The sequence below is a fragment of the Salvia hispanica genome, chromosome 1 (assembly GCF_023119035.1).
Source record: "Salvia hispanica cultivar TCC Black 2014 chromosome 1, UniMelb_Shisp_WGS_1.0, whole genome shotgun sequence".
Taxonomy (NCBI): Eukaryota; Viridiplantae; Streptophyta; class Magnoliopsida; order Lamiales; family Lamiaceae; genus Salvia; species Salvia hispanica.
In genome coordinates, this window is record NC_062965.1 from 39,466,038 (window position 1) to 39,486,181 (window position 20,144).

General features: G+C 36.8%; 1 long non-coding RNA gene and 1 other non-coding gene across 47 annotated transcripts in view; one reads left to right on the forward strand and one right to left on the reverse strand.

Annotated features, from left to right (window-relative positions):
- LOC125216834 overlaps positions 1-20,144 on the reverse strand; it is a 75,633-nt gene that overhangs the window by 51,350 nt on the left and 4,139 nt on the right. For 10 of the 46 annotated variants that reach the window (XR_007175511.1, XR_007175496.1, XR_007175479.1 and 7 more), the window contains exons 9-21: positions 19,050-20,012; positions 18,903-18,970; positions 17,368-18,195; positions 17,224-17,270; positions 17,077-17,134; positions 16,427-16,602; positions 16,203-16,349; positions 16,096-16,115; positions 15,528-15,664; positions 15,380-15,441; positions 13,591-14,113; positions 13,420-13,513; positions 12,976-13,185 (exon numbers count right to left, since the gene is read on the reverse strand). This is a non-coding gene — a transcript (uncharacterized LOC125216834). Of the gene's footprint in view, positions 1-12,975; positions 13,186-13,419; positions 13,514-13,590; positions 14,126-15,379; positions 15,442-15,527; positions 15,665-15,894; positions 16,116-16,202; positions 16,350-16,426; positions 16,603-17,076; positions 17,138-17,223; positions 17,271-17,367; positions 18,196-18,902; positions 18,971-19,049; positions 20,013-20,144 lie in introns of all 46 variants that reach the window. The other 36 variants (XR_007175518.1, XR_007175504.1, XR_007175484.1 and 33 more) reach the window with 36 other exon arrangements.
- LOC125216980 lies at positions 1,550-2,838 on the forward strand. Its single transcript, XR_007175536.1, has 2 exons — positions 1,550-2,026; positions 2,568-2,838. It is a non-coding gene; the product is annotated as an uncharacterized LOC125216980 (long non-coding RNA).

Sequence of the window (20,144 nt, forward strand, 5' to 3'; positions counted from 1 at the left end):
TAAAAGGCTACTTTGGCCATTCGAATTGAAATGGACGTTAATTGAAAAAATATTATACAACAAAAGCCAACATAATGGTCACATTTCACTATTGTTCATGAGTCTACCACTTTTGTCGGGGGTTTTGGGCTTCTATACTATTTTCATAGAAATGTGAGTTTTTCAGTCTTATTTGAAAAAGCTTATAATGTTTTTTGGTATAAAGATTAAGTTATAAAGTGATAAGGAAAATGACTTATTTTTTGGTTTTTTTTTATAGAAAAATATTTTTGGTCTTCTTCACAATATTACCCAAAAAATTCGAGGTGAAAAAAAGTTTGCCCAACAAAAGCAGGGATCGTTAGTATTCGTTGCTACCAAACACTAAGTTTGGGCTGGGCCATTATTAATTTTATTATAGGCTAAATCAACCTACCAAACGTGACTTAGTTTACTAATTAGGGTTTATTTGAGTATTGGACTTTTAATTTAGACTTTGTATATCTATCATGTTGCATGAAATCACTTTTTTCGTGTTATGCCGTGGAATGTTATCGTATCTACAGATCGTTATCGTATTCATGTCATATCCATGTGTTCGTATAAGTTGTGTGGTGTTCGTCTTCATGCCAAACATATTCTTATGATATTGTAATCAGATTTGACTTTCTCATATCATGTTATGTTGTTATCGTGTTCACACAATTGACTTAAATATCCAACAGACTTTACTCAAGTAGAAAACCAAATCTAATGTGATTTTAAAAAAAATTCCAATTAAATTTGTAATTCCTGTATTTTCTACAAATACTTTTATTAAAGTTATAGAGGAAAAGATTTGCGTGAATTCTGTCAGTACTAGATTTTTTATTCAATTACTGGAAGTCTGGACTCTGGAACTACTTTAATAGAAGGTACAAATAGTTAGATGGGCTTGAGTTGAAAAGCCTTTTGGGTCATAACAATGTAATACTACGAATATGATACTATATCGAACTAGTAATTACTAATTTGTTGTAACTGTATTCTAACTATAATTATATATTAATAAGATTTCAAGTTATAAAAGTATAATATATTTTCAATTCTTTTCTAATAGAATTAAAATTGAATAAAATTACAATCCTAAATTTGAAAAATGAAATTAAATCAATAAAACATGAATTTAAGGAAAATAAAAAATTACACAAACTTAAATTTAAATATACCATAAGAAAAACGAAAATAAAGCTAAAAAAGAAAATGAAAAGAGAAAAGAAACGAGAACGGCTAAAATATAAATTTGGGAGAGAGAGAGCTGAAAGGGGTGTGCATTTTCTGTGAATGCATTATGTATTTAGTATAATTTAATATATAATAAATTTTATTTTAAACACGTTTAATTTAGTACATAATAAGATAAACATTTATTCCTTCTAAAATTAGTTTTCGCAACCACAAAAATTCCCCACTTTCAATGTTCTATAATGCGTAAGATTTTGAAATGACTAAACTAATATTACGCTGCCAAATTATAAATTAACGGTTGGTAGTTGTGTTTTAAATTAACTAGAGGTACATTGACGAAAAGAATATTTTCAATCTGATGAATTGAACGTCCGCCTCACCCACCGTGGAAACCATCAGCGGAAACACCGGCGATTCTTAAAATTGAGAGCGGATTTGTTGCCCACAGCCAACGCCCACAACACAGGAGCGGGCCGCCGCGCCCCACCGCTACTAGCGGACCGGGGAACAGACCGAAGAAATCCACCCCTCCGGATAAATCCTCCCTTTGGTGCATCCACTGCCAGAAACCAAAACACACATACGAGACGTGTTTCAAGCGATTGGGATATCCCGATTGGTGGGAGGAGAGACAGAAAGTGAGGGGAACTCATCTTAGTCGAAAATGGCTGTGGGAGTTTCCAATTACCGGCAGCCACAAAATCAATAGAACGGGAAATCAAGGAGGACAAGGAGGATCAGCAGGATGCCCCGTCCGGCGGTGGCAGTGTGCGGGGAACCGGGAACTATGTCGAGTGAACGGAGATGGCGCCGACAGGAGGTAAAAGGTTTGGTTTTAAACCAAAAACCTAGGAAGTAAATTCATTCGTTTTTTTACCTCCGAAGTATGGTGAATTAAAAAAAGGACCCCATTTGATTGAAACTGAACCCCAGACTCTCAGAACTTATACATTGACCCCAAATATGCTCGGTGCCCCAAACTTGAGAAAAATCGTGAATTGAGCCCCCATTATATGTTGAAAAATTCCTTTGCGCCCCTTGAAAAATTTATCCGTCGTGTTTCATTTTCAAAAGGGGTTGGATACAACCAAGGGTTGGATTTTTGACTATGGGACAACGGACACTATGACCCCAGATAGGAATAATTTTAGTAGCCTGAGTGAAGTTACTAAAACCTACATTAAAACTGCAAATGGGGAATTGATTACTGTTGTTGGTTCGGGCATTATTGAAATTTCTCCTACTCTCCGGCTTAAGAATTGTTTATGCCTACTCTATCTCAGAGATTGATGTCTATAAGTCATGTCACGAAGGAGTTGAATTGTACTCTGCTAATGCACCCTGATTTTTGTACCTTACAGGATATTCGGATGAAGAGGATTCTTGGGCGTGACACTGAGAAGCAAGGACTCTACTACTAAGTGGACGAGATAGCTCAACATGGTAGTGCAATGCTGGCTCACGAGTCCATGAAACAAGAAATTTGGCTATGGCACCGAAGACTAAGACACCCTTATTTTTATGAATTTTTCGATCCCTTCTAATTTTTTATGTGAGACTTGTGTTTTGGCCAAAAGCCACAGACAACCTTTTAAGCTTTCCAATACTTGAATGAATTCAATTTTTTCCTTAGTGCATGTTGATGTCTGGGGTCCTGCACCAATTACTGGTAGGGGTGGCTTTTGATATTTTGTGATATTTGTTGATGATTGCATTAGGATGACTTGAATTTATTTTTTGAGACTTATGGAGTAGACTATGAAGAGACTTTTTCACCGAGGCCAAGATCAACACAGCAGTGGTGTTTGCTTCTCGACGTTCCAACAAAGACCGGCCACTTCACCAATTTGATGTGACGACGCTTTTTTTACATGATGAATTGCCGAAACCTGTCTATATGGAACCTCCTCCCGGGCTCTATCACATAGTTTCAAGATGGGAAAGTCTCATTTCAACAAAAGACATTCGAACGGTTAAAATTAGTCCCAAGTAAGTGGCCGGCTCGTGGAAGATTCACAGAGGGTGATGAACAAGTATGGATATAAACAAAGTAACTCTTGACTATACCCAGAAGCTCAAGAAGAAGAATGGCAAAATCACGTGTTTAATTATAGCATGTGGATGATATGATTAGTCACGAGGGACGATGCAGGAAGCTAAATGGCCGAGCTAAGGAAGAATCTTTTCACCGAAGTTCGAGATGAATGACTTGGGGTTTCTCAAATATTTTTAGGAATAGAGGTGCTTCAGATCGAAGAAAGGAATTTTCATAAATTAGAGGAAATATGTACTAGCATCTTCTAGCAGAGGTTGGATGCTAGATTGCAAGCCAAAACACCCCAATGGTTCGAATCATGGATTGTAGATAAAAGAGAAAGGGAAGCTCGAGATTAGTTGGGAATTTGATATATTTGGCTCATACTAGGCCAAATATTGCCTATGATGTGGGAGTAGTCAATTCATGCATGCCCCTCAAGAGGAACACCGGGAAGCCTCTCGAGGATCGTTCGATACTTGAAAGGGACATCCAAACATGGATTATTGTTTGAGAAACACAGCACTTAGAGATACATGGATTCACTAATGCCGACTAGCCGGGAATCCAAATGATAGGAAGTCGATCAGGGATATTTCACCTTTGTGGGAGGTAATCTTGTGACTTGGAGGAGCAAGAAACAAAAGATGGTGGCACTCTCTAGTGCGAGCAAAGTTTCGGGGAATTAAGAGTAGATGTTGAGAAGACTTATGAGAGAATGGATATAGGTCCCACTCGATCGTGTAGACTATTTTATGAAAATAAGGTGGCCATTAGTATATCGAGAACCCAAAGGGAACATGATCAAACCAAACATGTGGAAGTGGATCAACACTTTATTAAGGAGAATATTGAAGCCAAGATAGTTGAAATGCCATATGTCAAGTCCGAAGATCACGCCGATGTTGACGACAGCCGTGAACTCGAAGTCTTTTCGAGAAGTATTGTGCAAGTTGAGTATCGGTAACCTCGTTACTTAACTTGAGGGGGAGTGTTAGAACGAAATCTCAAGATATTAGGAGGATAATATGCAATGATTATATTTACTAAGAATAGGAGATATGGAATTAAAGTATATTAGGTTTACCTTGTGTAGATATTGTTAGTCATATATAATGATGTACCTATGTATATGATTGTGAATAAGAAATACAAGAAAATCATTCCCCAATCCTTTATCAATGTGATATTGAAAGTGCACAAGGCTCAGGAGAAAGTCTGACAAAAGGGGAAAGGACAAGAGAAAAAGCAGCTGAAAAGTAAAAGTGGTCCACAAACCGGATGCTGATGTTGTCTTCTCCAACAAGTATGCATAAAAATTCAAATTCAAATAAACACAGATTCTATGGATAACAGCTCAGATCAACAATTTCTACAACTAAGATTTACAATCAAAAGATGAAAACTCACGGATTAACGACCGATAAACTCAGATTTAAACATACCGACTAACATGCAAGGTGGCAACAAATAGTAAACACAAATCTCTTACATTAAACCTCAAATCGAATTATCAAATACTTAGAAACTTAACAAAAGATCCAGCCCACTCAACGAAACCATGCTTCAACACTTAGAAACTTCTGCAAACAACTCTACGCTGCAGAATAAAACACGACAACAACGAAAAGAGGAAATAAAAACAACTTTCATATCGTAGCATCTGGATCTCCACAAAAGACTTCAAAAGCAACAAGAGATTTAGTTCTAGCAAAGATCCAACGAAATAAAACGAAGTACGAATTAAACTAGAAAGCAAATAAAGATTGTTTTGCCACTCCGGACGATGAAACAATATTTAGGCGACTACAACGGCTGGTGGAGTTGACGGTAACTATCCTCGGTGGAACTGCGAGGTCTTCAAGTGGTCATGGCTGTGGCGAGGAACGAGAGGTGTGGAGCTAGCATCCGTGGAACTTCTAGAGTGATTTCTTTGCAAGTGTGCCTTCTAAAAATGAGTTGAGTCTATTTAAGTCGCTACTCGATTCGATTCGAAGACTCCACATCGAATTATGCGGTTTTGAAATACATGATGAATGGAAGGTTACTCCATGAATTTCCTCAGAGTTCGCACAAGCTCGATTCTTGTCGCCTATAGTGTGATAATGGTGGACGAGGCACATGAATGAACCATCAACGCAAACATTCTTTTTAGTTTGCTCAAGGATGTCTCCAACTAAGTAAATTTTTATTTGATTGTACAAAATCAAAATTAGGTGAAAACTCATGCTCATATAATTACCTCTAAAATTTGTGCATTATTATCAAGGATTATTCTAGCCAAAGGTGCAATCTAGAAATTTTGATTCGGGATTACGATATTTAATTGTAGAGACACAGGGCTTTGAAGTTTAAAATCTGGTCATTTTATTCTATTTTACTAAATTTAAATGTTTTATAATATTAGTTGTGAATGTCTTATATAAACATAAATGTAAAGTTTACATTAAAAAAGAATAAATTACTTTGAAAGAACACAAAATATTTGAGCAAATTTTTTATAAAAAAAAATGGAAAAACTATAACAAGTACACAAAAATAAAATTATTTCCAATTTAGATCGATAGAAATATAATAACTATCATAAATTATTTGTTAAGGGTGTGAATTCATTTATTATTTTGTTATATAATAATTATACAATAAAATGAAAGATCAAAAAATAAACATTAGAGGTTGGCTACACCTACCAGCACTAATTCGGTGTTAAGGAGTAAGTCTCCATATATAATTTAATAGGATATATTTGGGAGTAAGTCACCTATACATTGGATCCAGCACGATTCAAGCAATCAACGAAAATTGAGGAAATGTTGAAATTCAAGAGAGAGAGGCAAGATACGTGAGAGAGGCAGAGGTGGAAGAAACGCAATCGTCATTTTGTTTAGCTCTTGTTTAAAGTCGGGTCATTGAAGTCTTAATAAGCGTCATGCGTTGAGGTGCATGATTTTATAAGAATGGAGAAATTTTCGCGATATTAGAAATAATTTATGCTAAGAGGGCGGAGGTTTTGGGGAGAGAGCTTACAAGTAAAAAACCGATGAGATTATGGAAGTAAATATTCTTGCATTTATTGCTATTGCACTATTCACTCTAGTTCCTACCGCCTTCTACTTATCATTTACGTAAAAATAGTCAGGTCAAAATGATTAATTCGATTGAATTTTCAAATGAATTTGAAACAAATTTACGAAGTAAAATGAAAGGGATCAAATTTGTGTTAATATTTAACGCATCGTCCAAAAAGTCGAATCCGGCCCATTTTCAATTTTCAAAGTAAACAACTAAAGCATAAGAGAGGTTTGCTAGTACCTCTTTTTATAGTAATGACACAATAAAAATGAAACACCTGTACACGTAAATATACTCAAAATTATATCAAAAAGCAAAAATGACTCAATTAAACGCCCGATTTAGCTCTCGACAAAATTGAAACAAGAAATTGACACCATTACTCAATTTAATGGCAATAGAAATCCTCCGAAGCCACATTGATAAGATTCATGGAACTATCGAAGACAAATTGACGCCATTATCCCTAACGTGTTCCTGGTCATTATTTCAAATTCAAAGCATAAATAGGATATATCATCAAAGGGAAATTATTTTGCAAGTAAACTAGCTAGACAATAGATGATTAAAAACAAAAATTCGCTAGTAAATCGTCGAGCAAGTCGGACATTTCTAGTGATCAATCCGATAATTAAAAAAAATCGAACATATACAATTTCAAAAAAGAAAAGGAAGATACAATCTGGATTTTAGCGATCTTACTTTCTAGTGATCTTCACGGACATTTGTTGTTCTTCAATTTGGGAGAGGGAAGAGATTGTGGTGGCGGAGCACAAATGATTGATCGTGGCTGGTGGCAAGGGTGGGAGGGGAGAAATGAGAATTAGGGGAATCGAATGGTGTAAATTGTGCTCACATTCGGCGAGGTTTGAATTTGACTTAGGTGAACGACGCTCACAACCGGTCTACTAAAAAAAAGCCTTAAACTTTGTTAAATTACTAATACATTTAAACATGCAATAAACATCCATTAAATGTAAAACATAACAACGTTATGATAGAAATGGAAAATAAAATGAGAGTTTTTACAGTATTCAATCACTCGAAAAGTGAATTCTAGTATACAAACTCTAACACACCGCACCGATTCTCACTGTGCCGGAGCCGAAACTAACTATGTGTTGTATACGATGCATCGAAAGTAGGACTTGGATGTATACTTATGCGAATGGGAAAATGATGATGTATGCATCAAGGCGGTTTAGACCACATGAGATGAACTATGCAACGCATGACTTGGAGTTGGCAGCGATAGTAAATGCTCGAAGATTTGGAGACACCATCTTTATGGATTTCATTGTGTATACACGACCATAAAAGCCTCAGTACTTCTTTGAACAAAAGAATTTGAACATGTGCCACGTAGATGACTCGAGTTGATAAAGGATTATGATTATAGCATAAACTACCACCCGGAAATGTGAATGTAGTGGCGATGCCCTGAGTGAGGAATTCGTTCGGAAAATCCGTTCGAAAGTGAGGACGGGAGAGCAAGAATATTTTCACAAGGAGACGGATAATGCCCTCACATTCAAGGGAAGGTTGTGTGTGCCTAGAGACAAAGGACTTAGATATGGAACCATAAGGGATTCGCATGAAACACTGTATACTGCGCATCCAGGAAGTACCATGATGTATCTAAGTATGAAGAAATAGTTTTGGTGGAATGACATGAAAAAGCATGTAGCGGCATTTGTGGAGAGATGTCTAGCATGTCAACAAGTGAAAGCTCTACATCAACGACCCTATGGGAGACCGCAACCACTTGAGATTCCGGAATGAAAATGGGAGCACATTGCATTGGACTTCGTGATAGGATTACTAAGGTCTCAACGAGGGAACACTATTATTTGGGTGATTATTGATCATCTAACGAAATCCGCTCACTTTGTACCGATTCATGATACCTATGAAGCTAATAAGTTGTCTAAGATGTATGTGCGAGAGATCATACGCTTACATGGAGTATCATTGACCATCACATCCGATCGTGATGCAAAGTTTACTTCTAGATTCTGGATGAACCTGTAGCGAGAGAGTTAGATACTAAGTTGAATTTTAGATCTGCATTCCACCTGAAGAGAGGACGATAGAGAGTTTGGAGGATATGTTGAGAGTTGTAGTGCTAGATCGAGGAGTAGGTTAGGATCGACAGAAATCATATGTTGATGTTCGAAGAACAGATCTACAATTCGAAACCCAACATAAAGTTTTTGTAAAGGTAGCTCCGTCTAAAGGGATAACTCGGTTCGGTGTGAAAGGCAAATTGAGACCACGACCTTATGAGGTTCGTGATAGAGTGGATCCCGTAGCGCTACCACCAAGCCTTTGAAAAGTACACAATGTTTTTCATGTGTCACAATTGAGGAAGTACGTGTTCGACCCTAATCACATAATTCTTCAAGAGGAAATGATGATTTTGAATCCATTTGAGTTATTAAAAGAAGCTGAAGCTATTCTCGAACAAAAGGTGCAAGAGTTGAGTAATAAGTCTATTGTTGCGATGAAGGTTCAGTGGAGAAATCATGGTGTTGAGTAAGCTGCGCGGGAATTGGAAGACAAGATGAAGGAGAAATACTCGGAACTTTTTGAATGATCTAAGCAAATTTCGGAACCACTACACGACACATTTCACAAAATACATACTCACACTATAACAAAATACACTATACAACGCAACTATATACAAAATGCACCTTAGAGTGTCCACTATAGTTGGCCGAGCCAACCACAAAGTGTGGCGGCCTACTATACGCCCATATTTTCCACTAGTAGTGGACATGCTCAAGCCACCAAATAATTTAATTTTTTTCATTTTGTTTATATTTTAATTCTACTACAATAAAAGTTATTGGACTATAATAATTGAAAAAATGCATAAGACCTAAAATTAAAACAAAATCTTCGTTGTATTATAGAAAGGGGTAAAATTATACAACGAAAATTTTCGACGTCTCATAAACTACATTCCCAACGCGTATCACACTCTACCCCCTTCTCCCCTACGATTCCAAACCTCTTCGACCATATCAGCTAAGTGTCGTATGTGATGTTTCCCTCGCATATCGGCGAAACGTTGGATCAAATATGCATTACTAGCGGTCACCCATCGTCATAATGGGCGGTTGCAATACCGTGACTTGTACTAGCACCCTCTTCCGGTGCCCGATCGCGAATATCCTTCGTCATCTATTATCATATTGTGCAATATGATACATGCATACATAATGGAGGCGACATCATTTTCGTGCCATTGTCGAACCGGGCACCGTAGAATGGCCCATCGCGCTTGGAGGACACCAAAAGCACGCTCAACATCCTTCCTAGCACTCTCTTGTTTGGCCACGAAATAGGATTGTTTGGGCCCAACCGTCGGATCGTCTTGACAAACACGGGCCAACGAGGGTATATCCCATCGGCTAAGTAGTATCCCTGTTGTACCGCGTCCCGTTGGCCATGAATCGACCGTCGGACCCTCAGGACACTCATCATTGAAGAGATGAGACGAATGCAGTACGTTGATGTCGTTGTTCGACCCGCGACACCAAAATATGCATGCCGGATTCGCACGGTAGTCTACAAAGCTTCCAAGTATCATTGTTGGGTGTCTTCCTTTGAATCCAGATGTAACGCCCTTCCAAGCAACCGACAGTTCTCCACTCCGGTGCATGCAATCGATGCTTGCCAACATCTCCGGAAAAATTATGCACTCTCCCGTGCATATCATCAATCTCTGGCACTCATCGGCATTTTGCTTCCGTAGATACTCCGGACCGAAGATGGCCTGGATACTTCAAAAGCGCCTCGGCGTGGTTAGGCGGTTGTTTCACCTAATGTAGGTATTCGTGAACATATCAGCGGGTCCGACAGCAAGCCGCCTAATTGCGCGTACACTTATGATATGTCGACAACCTGGGTCGGCCCTAGCATCACTGCGCAGATGAAGCACTTGTACTTGCGCAATGTAGTCGCTATACGATGAATAACCGCACATTCTCAGAAGGCGACGGAAAATCTTTAGGTAACGGGGTCATCGCCAAAATAGCCTTCCCATCAACTGGGTGTGCGTTCTCGACATTGTCACGGCATGGTCCTGATGATAGAACGGGTGAATCCAACGCTTCTACGCCTCCTCCTCCCTCCTCCTCTTCTCGCTTCCCGTTGCACTCTCTTGAACGAGTTCATCGAACTCCCTATCCATCAATTGTTGGAACTCATTTTTCAAAAGTAGAATTGGTGATAAAATGAAAAGAGTGGAGATTGGAATGGTGTAAAAAATTGGGAAAAAATGGGTATATTTATAGAATTAATAAAAATAAAATCGAAAAAGAGGAGCCGCGGCTGAGCCGCGGGCCGTGGCCGCTGCAACATGAGCGCCGCGGCCTAGCCACAATCGTGGCGCTCTCGTGGGCACCGCGACCGGGCCACAAATAAATGCACACTACCACAAATTTTAGAAAACACACATTGTACGCAATGAACACACACGTTACATTACACATTGCATATGCTATAACCAAAATACACACTACACACTACAATCACACAAAATACACATTATACACCAAATAAATACACTACACCACACCACACAATATACACTATAATTTACTTAAAAATAAATAAATAAATACACACTAAATTTACAACATTCAATAATCAAAATACACACATACAACAATCAAAACACAAAATACACACTATAGACATTGTACACATTGCATTTACTATTTAAAAAATAAATATATAAATAAACACATTACATAATAATGAAAAGTAATCATTATACTCAATGAACACACTGCACACAATGAACACAACTACACACATTGCACACACAGTACATACACTAAATACACTAAATACACAGTGCCTAATATAACACTAGACACTACACCCATCACACACACTAAAAAAAATACTATACAAAAAACACACATGGTTATAAACCGTACACACTCCACACCATTACACACAAAATAAACACACACTACAACACACAATACCCAAGATACACACTATACTAAGTAGACATTATACTCTAAACACACACACTGCATACAATGAACACAACTACACACATTGCACACACACTACATACACTAAATACACACATTACACAATGCCTACAATATAACACTAGACACTACACACCCAGCACATACATTATACACACTAAAAAAAATACTCCCTCCGTCCGCGATTAGGAGTCCCGGTTACTTTTACGCACCTATTTTATAAAAATGATAAAAAATAGTTAGAGTGGAGAAATGGTAAAGTAAAAAAGAAAATAATGTTGAGAAGACTCTTGTCAACATTATTCTCTCTCTTAATTTACCATTTCTCCACTTTAACTATTTTTTATTATTTTATAAAACGGGTGCGCAAAAGTGACTGGGACTCCTAATCATGGACGGAGAGAATACTATACAAAAAAACTCACACACTACACACATGGTTATAAACCGTACACATAATAATAAAAAGTAATCATTATACTCAAAACACACACATTGCACACAATGAACACAACTACACACACTACATACACTAAATACACTAAATAGACACATTACATAATGCCTACAATATAACACTAGACACTACGCCCACCACACACATTATAAACACTAAAAAAATACTATAAAAAAAAACACACACTACACACATTGTTATGAACCGTACACACTCCACACATTACACACAAAATAAACATACACTACAACACACAACACCCAAAATACACACTATACTAAGTAGACATTGCACACACTACATTTACTATTTAAAAATAAAATAAATAAATAAATAAATACACACACTACAACACATACTATAAACAATACACAAAATACTACATTTACTATTTAAAAAGTAAATAAATAAAACACACTACACATACTAATATAAAAATATACACATTATTCTCAAAACACACACAATGAACACACCAACATACACTACACACATTGCACAAAAGTACACACACTACACATAATCACATATTGCACACAAAATACACACACTACACATAATTACATATTGCACTTAAAATACACACTACGCAAACTAAATAAAAAACTAAATACGCACATTACACCACACATTGCTGGTCTACAATATACACTATAGAGACTACACCCACCACATACATTATATACAGAAAACACATACTATACCTACACTACACAACGCATATTTTTTTTATACTATAGACAACACATTTCACACACTACAAATTGTACACATTATAACAAAATACACTACATAGCGCACATATGCGCAGTACACACTATACACAAAATATACCATACACACAATTACACACTTGCACACACAACATTTAATATTTAAAAATGAATAAATAAACACACTACACAAACTCTAAAAAGAAATACACACGCTGCACACACCATACAATACACACATTGCACATACTATAACCAAAATACACACACTCACACATATTGCAAACAAAAAACACACATTGTACATACCACACAAAATACACCGAATGCACACAATATACATAAAATCTGCCTACAATATACATAGACACTACACGCATCACACATATTATATGCTAAATAGACACTATACAAAGAAAAACACACACTACACACAACTATACACAAATTCGATAGTTTAAAATAAATTTCTACCTGGCATGCTAATTTATTTCTCCATTTTTGTTGGAATGACATCAAAACCATCTTTACCCCACCCATTCAATCTGCAGCACATAAACACACTAGACATACTATAAATAAACACACTACATACTGACAAAGAACCACAAGCTGATCATAACACGACCAAGCACAATTTGGTCAGGACGGCAATGTATGTCCAAGCAAAACATCATCAAATGACTGCACAAGGAAAGAGGCCTATAAGCTCATTCCAAATGGCATAGCTTTATTGAATAAAGGATGAGAAAAATTGACAAGCATTTTGTAAATGTCAGATAGTCATAGATCTACGAAAATGTATGTTTGCAACTATAAGCAATTCAATATCATCATTCACCTGCCTTAGTTGCCTCAGAATATTCTATTTCCTAGTAGTCATACATCAAAATTATGGAGCTGGTTGTTTATACTTACGGAAATTCGGTAAGGTGTTTCTTGTAAAAAAGTTCACCTTCTTACCACAATCAGTCCTATATCTCTGTCAGAGCATATTTTAGCCAGTCACCAACTACAGATATATCAGATAAGACTCAAAACATTGACCAACAAACAAAAAGAAGAATAAGGGAAAGGGAAGGGGGTTACTGCGTGTGTTGAGCAGCTTTTGCATGCCGTGGGATTACATGCATCTGAGGTCTCTTGCTTCAGCATCTGAAACTATATCAGCCACATTTCTCTCTTGCGTCAGCTTCTTTTCTTCTTTAGTCGTCATAAAGTTTAAATCTTGTTCCAGCATATTTAGCTCTTGAGTTGCTTCTAATCATTTGTGATAACTATGCAAGGAGCTATCCATCTCACTACTCAAATGAGAGAACCAAGAGCTCTGTCAGCATCTACTCTATTAATTATAATAGGGAAAAATAATTAGTAAAATCCGAAATAAGATCTTTAGGTTAGTTTGGGGGTACAGGGGAATCCAGGATTGCAAACACAGTTCTTTATAAACAAAAGAATTATCACAAAGCAGCTAATCTCAGCCTCCGACGCAGCTAATTTCTTCTGGGCTTTTGTTTCTGCTTCGGTAGCAACTTCAACTCACAACTCCAGATTGCGCTCATAAGGGGGGGCATTTAAGGCCTTGGACGTGATTTGGGTCTTGATCTCGTTTCTACAAGTTGCACTAACATATGACATAGCATTTCAAAAGTAAAAAAAGAAGAATAAAGTATGATGTTCTATGAGAAATATTTGAAGAAAAAAGCCGTTCCAAATTTTCTAGTCTACAAAATTACTACAAAACATGGCTCATTCACACAAAACAATGGCAACTAAAACGTATCCGAAATTCCCGGCAGATGGCCAGTAGCCCAAAGAAACGAAAGAATCGGTTACATTTTTCATATAATCTCTTCTTATAGATAGACTAAAGACTAAAAAATTGACAAGATCCTTGATGGAAACATGGAAACTAAAATTGCAACCTAAATAACATAAAATGGGGAAACTATAGCATTAGTTTAACACAAAATAAAGCACATAAAGTGGAAAAATTACATGCATGTACCCAAAATTGACAAGATCCTTGATGGAAACATGGCAACTAAAATTGCAACCTAAATAACATAAAATGGGGAAACTATAGCATTAGTTTAACACAAAATAAAGCACATAAAGTGGAAAAATTACATGCATGTACCCACACGCACCACAGAAGTTCATCCCAAGATGACTAGTGTATACATGCATCTCTCCGACCATTATTTATCGCGTGGAATCAAACACAGTGCATACAAATAATTACTTGAAAACATAATTCAACCTAATTTATGGATAAAATTAAATGGGCCATATCACTTTTTTAACATTATACATGTGGTCCCTAGGACACCACTTCTTAATCCAATCAACCTTCTCTCCTTAATAACATTGCCCAAAAGAAATTAAACATTTAAAATGGGAAGGAAGCACAGTTAAAGATGTTTTAGGAAATCAACTGGATGTTAAAATGCGTATGCAAATGCAACACAAGACAAGATGCCCCTGTGTTATCTCGAAAATCAATTTAAAGACAAGAAGACAAATTGTTGGGACTGCAATGTCTGTGATCGGTGGATAAAAATTCCAAAGCATTCATTTGTGTTCAGGAGACAATAATTGAGAAAATTCGCAGACAACATCCTTCTTTTATGAATAACAACAAAGTAAGTTATATAATGAGTCAATTGCAAGCATAATCACAAGAACATGTCAGACGGACATAGAGAGTTGGAGATAAAACCATTATTTAGTATGTGTAGAGGTCACAAGCATTATCAAACCCCCCCATATGACAAACATAACACAGGACTGCATCAAATCTCTTCTAAAACCATCATTACACTACTGCCGCCTGCATACATAAATATGAAATCAAAGGTAGATCCAATATTTGTACCTGTTAAGAGACACCAGCAGCATCAAAATCCACCAATTCTGTCTCTTTGAATTCTTCCCTGCCTTGTTCCAGGAACAAAAGGTTTTAGATAGTGTGAATGCGTGTGTAGGAATGCACCAAGTGTCAGATAAAATAAATTTCTGCAAACCTTTTTGTCCCTGGGATTCGTGCAATTTCTTCTTCTTTACCAACAGCCAACGGAGATAAATTTCCAGAATTAGCAGGGTTCTTAGCTATTTCAATCAGCTGTTGTAATGACTCTGGGGATTAAGGTCTTGCAGCAAGCTGAAAAATTAGGAAAACTTTTAAGGACCCTAGATATAATATTCCGGCCATTGCTGGAAGCAGAAAATTAGGAAAATACTTAAGAGCATCAATAAGATTGTGAAGCTCTGTTATATCTTTAGAATTATTCGTAACGAAAGTTTGTATGAGAGAAATGGCAAATTCAGTAACAGCCATGGGTAGCAACGGCGGGCACATAAGTCAGATGAACATGATATGGCCTTTTTTACCTGAATCTCAACCTCTTTCGCTTCATTAGCCAACTCATTTTCTAGCAGAAATGGGTTTTTACAAGTTTGTTAAAAGCTAAAATAAAGCATACCTTTAACAACACACTGATTCCAAGGACTAAACTCTCAACAATTGAGATAAATTCATACAAGAAGAAAGGCTATAGTATATATATAGTCTGTATGTATCTAATGCATCACCAGTATTTATAAATTCGATCCTGCAAACAAAGTGGAAAAATGAAATAAGATACAAATAAAGATCACAAAGATGAACTAGACATAGTACAAATACCAAGAATAAATACCGGCTTCCCAAAATGAATAACGTAAGTAGAAAAATCAGACCGTGCAGTTTTCATAAGTGGCCTGCACAATCTCTGTTCAATGGTTTCAAATTTGGTTCATCAAGAAACTTCAGGTACAAATCATGAAACATTGTTTCAATGCTTGCCCTGCCAAAAATATTACCGTTAGACAAAAATAATTGAAAACGACAGGTAAGGAATGTATTCGCAAACTAAATCTCTACCTTTTCAAAACCGTATACTGCATGAACCAAGGATAATATTGAGAATTCAGAATTTTGCTAAACTCTTTAGCTTTAGCCTCAACATTCACAGCAGATAAGTAATTTATAATAAAAGATAACTTGTCCTGAGCTTCTGATACTGGAGCCTATTCCAAAGATGGACAGAAGAGTCAAATCTAAAAGAGAATAACAAAACAACACATTAGACTAACATATATGGTAATGGAATAGAATGCCTTACGATACACCGCACATAAATACAACCGGAACATAATTTAAGTAGGACATACTGACATACAGACGTACAATATAAAACTCCACATTGTCTTAGAAAATACTATGAAATTCAAATTTACAGTCCTAGCCGGGATTGGGATTGAGGACATCAATGCTCCAGCATATATATAGCTTTTACCTTGGCAGATACTTGCACTTAACTAATTGCAAGTATAATCACAAGAACATGGGATTCGAAGAGAAAGAGTTGGAGATAAACCATTATTTAGTATGTGTAGTGTGCACAATCGTTATCAAACCCCCCCATATAACAAACATACATAACTGCATCAAATATCTTCTAAAAGCATCATTATACTACTGCCGCCTCCTTACAGAAATATAAAATGATAGGTAGATCCTATATTTAGTACCTGTTGAGAGAAACCAGCAGCATCAAAATCCACCAATTATGTCACATTGAATTCTTCCCTGCTTGTTCCAGGAAAAAAAGGTTTTAGATTGTGCGAATGTGTGTGTAGGAATGCACCAAATGTGAGATAAAAGAAATTACTGCAGACCTTTTTGTCCCTGGGGTTCGTGCAATTTCTTCTTTACCACCAGCCAACTGAGACAAATTTACAGCATTAGCTATTTCAATCAGCTATTATAATGACTCAGGGGATTTAGGTCTTGCAGCAAGCTGAAAATTAGCTCAAACTCACCCCTTCTTTACCAGCTCGGATTCTCACCCCTTCTTCAGATTCACCCCTACTTTCATCCCCTTTTTTTCTCTTTTTTTCTTTCTTCATTCTTCTTTTTTCCTCTTATTTTCTTTTCTTCAATCTGTTCTTTTTTTTTCGTTTTTTTTTCTCTTTTTCATTCCAATTTCTTTTTTTCCCTTTTTTGTTCTCTTCGACCTCTTCCTGGACTTACCCTTCCTCTTCACAAGCTCAGATTCTCACCCTTTCCTCATCCCAGATTCACCCCTTCTTTTACATCTTTTTCTAGGATACTAAGAGGGCCGTCTTCTTCCCTCTTCTCTCTCTGATACAGCAGGTTAGCAATAGCTGAAATGCTGCCGTTCTCTCTTCATCTTGGTCTAATATTCTAGGATGAGTCATCTTCTGCCCTCTTCTATCGCTGATACAGCGAATAGTTGAAATTCTACCATTCTCTCTTTCGGTGCAGAGGACGGTAGCTGAACAGGTTGCAGTTCTTCTCTTTTTCCCAAAATGGAGCAGCATCGAACAGGTAGGGTGGGTTCATCCTATTTTCCAATGGGGCGTGCAGGAGGGAGTGTAGTGAATAGATGAAGTCCCCTTTTTACTTCCAGGAAAGCATTTGTTTTTTTTTTCTATCTCCTCGCGTAGCGGCTACTTGAGAAGTTAGCCCTAGTCCTCTTGTATAAAATAACCATTTCACCCATTTTGTTGGTGGATGAGACTAGACCTTTTAGGAGCATTCCAATTATGCCCATTTTAGCTCCATTTTTTCAGTTGATTTCCAAACTCCTCTATTTTCTTGCCCCGAATTCCTTGTCCTCAATTTTCCTACACAAAATCCAGGTAATTATGTAGGCATTGAACTACTAAAGCTCTAAAAGTATTAACTAAATACACAATGGCTTCAAAAACTTTGTATTCAAGGATAAATTTAAAAGATAACCATAACCACAAAATGAGAAAGACTAAGAGAAAATGAGAAGAACAAAGTAAGTTATATACAATGTCAATTCCAAGCATAATCACAAGAGCATGGGAGACGAAGAGAAAGAGTTGGAGATAAAACCATTATTTAGTATATATAGAGGGCACAAGCATTATCAAACCCCCCATGAAACAAACATAATATATAACCGAATTCTTTTTCCTCTCTTTTCCTACACAAAATCCAGGTAATTATGTAGGCATTGTACAACTAAAGCTCAAAAATGTTTAACTAAACACACAATAGCTTCAAAAACTTTGTATTCAAGGATCAATTTAAAAGTTAACCATAGCCACAAAATAAGGACTAAGAGAAAATGAGAAGAACAAAGTAAGTTCTATACAGTGTCAATTGCAAGCATAATCACAAGAGCATGGGAGACGAAGAGAAAGAGTAGGAGATAAAACCATTATTTAGTATATGTAGAGGGCACAAGCATTATCAAACCGCCCATGAAACAAACATAATACATAATACATAACTGCATCATTATACTACTGCCGCCTCCATAGAGAAATATAAAATGATAAGAAGATCCAATGTTTAGGACCTGTTGAGAGAAACCACCAGCTTCAAAATCCACCAATTATGTCTCATTGAATTCTTCCCTGCTTGTACCTGGAAAAAAAAAGGTGTTAGATTCTGTGAATGTGTGTAGGAATGCACCAAGTGTGAGATAAGAAAAATTTCTGCAAACCTTTTTGTCCCTGGGGTTAGTGCAATTTCTTCTTTACCAACAGCCAAAGGAGACAAATTTCCAGAATAAGCAGGGTTCTTAGCTATTTCAATCAGCTGTCGTAATGACTCAGGGGATTCAGGTCTTGCAGCAAGCTGAAAATTTAGAAACCCATTCTTTATAAGCTCAAACTCACCTCTTCTTCACAAGCTCGGATTCACCCCTTCTTCAAATTCACCCATACTTTCATCCTTTTTTTCTCTTTTTTTCATTCTTCATTCTTCTTTTTTTCCTCTTTTTTTCTTTTCTTCAATCTGTTCTTTCTTTTTTCTTTTTTTTCTCTCCTTTTCATTCCAACTTCTTCTTTTTTTCCTTTATTCTTTTCTTCAACCTCTTCCCGGAATCACCCCTTCCTCTTCCCAGATTCACCCCTTCTTATACATCATTTTCTAGGATAGGAGGGCCGTCTTCTGCCCTCTTCTCTCTCCACTACAACAGGTGATACAACAATAGCTGATATGCCGGCGTTCTCTCTTCATCATGATCTAGCAATATAGGAGGAGTCATCATTTGCCCTCTTCTCTCTCTGGTACAGCGGGTGGTACAGCAAATTGCTGAAATGCTACCATTCTCTCTTTTGGAGCAGAGGATGGTAGCTAAACTGGTTTTGGTTCTTTTTTCCCAAAATGGAGCAGCATCGAACAAGTAGAGTGGGGTCATCCTATTTTCCAATGGGGCGTGCAGGAGGGAGGGCAGTGAATAGATGGAGTCTCCTTGTTACTTCTTGGAAAGTATTTGTTTTTTTTCTAACTCCTCGCTTTGCGGCTACTTGAGGATTTAGCCCTAGTCCTATTGTATAAAATAACCATTTCACCAATTTCTCGGTGGATGAGACGAGACCTTCAAGGACTTTTTGCGGCTTTTTTTAAGTTGATTTCCAAGCTCCTCTCTTTTCTTTCACCGAATTCTTTTTCCTCTATTTTCCTACCCAAAAGGATCCAGGTAATTATGTAAGGTTGTACAACTAAACCTCAAAAAGTTTTAACTAAATACACATTAGCTTAAAAAACTTTGTATTCAATTATCAATTTAAAATTTAACCATAACCACAGCATA